Below are 4,304 nucleotides of genomic sequence, written 5' to 3'. Positions count from 1 at the left end.
ACTGCTTGGTAAGGAGAGGCTCTGAGAGAGTTTTACCTCCCCCTGGTGGCCTGAAATAGATGTATCAATGCTGTCCTGGGCCTCAGTGAGAAGCTCTGAGAAGCTTGGTGATGATGCTGGTTTTTGAGCTCTAAGCTCGGCCACGGTGGATCTGGTGGACTGGCAAATGTTATGTGATCAAGAAATCACAACACCACATGCTATATCCTGGTGCATCTCAAAGCCAAAATTTGGGAAGATGAGTCCTGGTTTCCTGTTAAGCATAATTGCAGAGAAGAAGGAACCATGGTAATAGAATGGACCACAGAGAAGGCTCCCTCTTGTGAGCTGCTAGTTCCTTCACAGGTGGTGTGAAGGAATTTCTGGGCTCTTCTCAAAAGGGTGAGACCTTAGGAAAGCCATCTTTTCCTTTGTTTCTCCATGGTGTTGCCCCACTAATGGTCTTCAGCACAAGTCTCCTGGCACACAGATGCTTATTGGGCAAAGTGATTTCACCAAATTACAACTAAACCATGAAGCAGGTAATTTAGAGGCGTGTGATGTATTTAGTCAACTGGATTTGGCTGAGTAGTTGTTGCCTCACATTTTTGTCCCTTTTGTTTACTACCTGCCTACTTGGGTCACTTCACCAGGGCCTTTGGAGATGCTTTCGACTTTCTTATTAGATATTGCAGACTTAACCCTTTGGTGCAGATTGGAATGGTTGTTCCATAGCCTGGATTCCAGCCTTCTCTTTTGTCATCATTTTTCTGTGTCTCTTAGCCAAATCTCCCCTGGTAGGCCCTTTCTTTCCTCATGGAGAAATTCTCCCTCAGAGATTGCATTTCCTTATTTAAATCTTTGTAGAATCAGTGTGAATCTCCCAGTCTTAAAGACAGGGACCAATTCAAAAGCAGGAAATTACTGTGACATATGGGAGGACTTAGCACCAATTTTCTATTTCTGATTCATTTACTATCCTATTAAACTGCTTTCATAGCATAGTGATTAAGAACATGGGCTCTAGTTCTGCCACTGTCTAACTTAAATAATCTTGGGCAGTTAACTGAACCTGTTTTCATCTCATTTTCTTCATCTGTTAATTCATGGGGTTGTCCTGAGGATAATCAGCCACAACTGCACAGTACTGAGAACAGTGCCTGGCTCAGAATAAGACTGTTGAGTGTTCGCTTTCTTCTGGTCATCTACTATTATGTTTTTTGACTACTTCTTGTGGTGTCTTCAAACATGAACAAATCACTTTTATGTCTTGTTTAGATAACATTTGCCTATAGAAACAAATTGTCAAGAACTTCACGATGTTTATTTGGGAAATGCCATTCCTTCACTATGACTTTCACAAGCCTCAAAAAAGCCCATATGGTGGTAACAAAGACTCTGTGTATATAGACTCCCAGCTCATTCTTCCTACTTAACAAAATCACACTCTAGCTTTCTCTAGAACCCCCTTCCAAATGCCCAACTGTATACTGTTGTAGTTGTTGTGCCCATTTCGTTTCCTCTTCTAGTACAAGTTCTGAACCCTCTCAAGTAATCTCAGGTAGTAGGTATAACTAATTTATATTAAACTAGTGGCCCAGTGCACAAAATTTGTGCAAGGGGGTGGGGTGACCCTCAGCCTGGCCTGCACCCTCTCCAATCTGGGACTCCTTGGGGGATGTCCGACTGCCGGTTTAAACTGGCAGTTGGACATCCCTTGTGCAACCCAGGAATGCTGGCTCCTAACCTCTCACCTGCCTGCCTGCCTGATTGCCCCTAACCACTCTGCCTGCTGGCCTGCTCGCCCCCAACTGCCTACTCCTGCTGGCCTGCTTGCCCCCACTTGTCCTCACCACTGGCCTGATCACCCACAACTGCCTTCCCCTCTTGGCCCCTAGCTGCCTCTACCTTGGCCCCACCATCATGGCTTTGTCCAGAAGAACATCCAGAAGGTCTCCTGGAAGGTCTCCCAGTCTAATTAGCATATTACCCTTTTATTAGTATAGAGGCCTGGTGCACTGGTGGGGGCTGGCTGGTTTGCCCTGAAGGGTATCCTGGATCATGGTTGGGGTTCCCTTGGGGAGACGGGTGGCCTGAGTGAGGGGCCTGTGGTGGTTTGCAGGCAAGCCATGTCCCATGGAGTGAGGGTCCCCGCTAGGGGGTGTGGAGAGCCTGGGAGAGGGGCTGAGGGCCGTTTTCAGGCTGGCCATGCCCCCCAGCAGGGACCCTCACCCCGATGGTGGCATGGCCATCCTGGATGAGGAGCTGAGGGCCGTTTGCAGGCCCCTCCCTCAGTGGCCGGCCAGGGCAACCCAAGCCTCCCACATGCTCTGGCTTGCTTCTTGGCCACTGCCCAAAGGCCCCTCCTTTGATGGCCAGCCCAGACAGGCAGGAAACTTGGCTTCCTTCATCACCAGGGGCGACCCAAGCCTCCCGCTAATTTGCATATTCCCTCCTGATTGGCTGTGGGGCATCACGGAGGTACGGTCAATTACATATTTGTCTATTATTAGTGTAGATAGCTTTCTATTAAAATTTGTAATTTATTCTCATGGATACCAATATTCTATTGTGTGCTAGTTTATGCTATTTGGTCTTGGAATCTGCTCCATTCATTTGTCGGTTCCTGAATGGAATTTGGATAAATGTCTACGTTGGTGTTTTCAATATATTCCACAAGTCTGAACAAAATCCTGACATGGTACTGCACACTCATCATTTCCTTCTCTTCAGGAATTACTCTGTGCAATAATAAATGCTATTTCTTCTTAGTGATTTGTTTCTGACAAAATTCAAAAATGATATTCCGCGTGAGTGCCCCTGGCACTGTGTCCGGAGGAGGAAGGGCCACGGGATGAGACGCGAGCGGAGCTGCCTGGAGTGTGCAGGCTCCTGGGAGGGACCGGCAGCTGCGGCCCACAGGCCTTCCTGGCCAGGAGCAGGGGCAGCGGTGGAGGAAGGGTGCCCGGAAGGGGAAGGCGAGCCCTCCAGACACCCTGACTCCCCCTCCACCCGACTCCCCAACCCGACCCAGGCCCTCCTCTCCCTCCCCTGGCAGCTCGGGCCCCCCTGGGCAAGGGGAAGTTCGGGAACGTGTACCCGGCCCGGCTCAGGGACAGCCATTTCATCGTGGCCCTCAAGGTCCTGTTCAAGTCGCAGCTGGAGAAGGAGGGGATGGAGCACCAGCTGCGCAGGGAGATCGAGATCCAGTCGCATCTGCAACATCCCAATATCCTGCGCCTATACAACTACTTCCATGATGAGCGTCATGTGTACCTTATCCTGGAATACGCTCCAGGGGGTGAGCTCTACAAGGAGCTGCAAAAGAGCCACACGATCGATGAGCAGCGTACAGCCACGATCATGGAGGAGCTGGCGCACGCTCTGGCCTACTGCCACGAGAACAAGGTGATCCACAGGGACATTACGCCGGAGAACCTGCTGCTGGGCCTCAGGGGGGAGGTGAAGATTGCGGACTTTGGCTGGTCGGTGCACACCCCCTCGCTGAGGAGGAAGACCATGTGCGGGACTCTGGATTACTTGCCTCCGGAAATGGTCGAGCAGAGGACGTACAGCGAGATGGTGGACCTGTGGTGCATCGGGGTGCTCTGCTACGAGCTGCTGGTGGGAAATCCCCCCTTCAAGAGCTCTTCCTACTCCGAGACCTACAGGCACATCCTCAAGGTTGATGTAAAGTTTCCTCCATTGATACCTTTGGGGGCCCAGGACTTGATCAGCAAGCTTCTCAGATACCAGCCCTCAGAGCGGCTGCCACTGGCCCAGGTCCTGCAGCACCCATGAGTGCAGGCCCATTCTCGGAGGGTGGGGCCCCCTCCCGCTCCGTCGGCCTCCTGAGCCCTGCCCACCCCGGTTCCTATGTGTTTGTTCAGGGATCTCTCCTGGCTCCACTATCATGTCTGTTTTTTGTATCTTCACTGTTAAAATATAAGATGCTAATTAATAAAAGATTAATCATTTATTTTAACATTAAAAAATGATATTCTGCTGAAGAAAGATCATATTTGCCTTTAAAGACAAAATTTTAGTTCTTTCAGCTATAATATAATTTGATTTGTCATTGCTTCATGGATATTATATTTTCATCTTTGTTTTTCTGAATGCTAATATTCTAGTTATCTCTGTTTTATCATGAAGAAGATGAGAATTTAAGGCAAAAACTCTTAATACTTGAGCCAGTTTTACTGTTTTCTTTGCAAAGATGTAGGAGATAAAATGACCATTCCTATGTTAGCTCCTTTGCCCTGTGGAAAGGAACATAATAGAATTAACTAGAAGTCATATCTTAGTGTCTTTGTGGTTGGGAA

General features: G+C 48.8%; 1 pseudogene; it reads left to right on the top strand.

The window, feature by feature from the left end:
* Positions 1-469: 469 nt before the first annotated feature.
* Positions 470-3,780, top strand: LOC139006233 (aurora kinase C pseudogene; annotated as a pseudogene).
* Positions 3,781-4,304: the final 524 nt, after the last annotated feature.

This window comes from Myotis yumanensis, unplaced genomic scaffold (genome assembly GCF_028538775.1).
Source record: "Myotis yumanensis isolate MYYU_CA2020_CCGP unplaced genomic scaffold, mMyoYum1.0.hap1 SCAF_3, whole genome shotgun sequence".
NCBI classification, from domain to species: Eukaryota; Metazoa; Chordata; class Mammalia; order Chiroptera; family Vespertilionidae; genus Myotis; species Myotis yumanensis.
The sequence above is the reverse complement of the archived record's forward strand: the minus strand, read 5'-3'. Positions and strand labels throughout refer to the sequence as shown.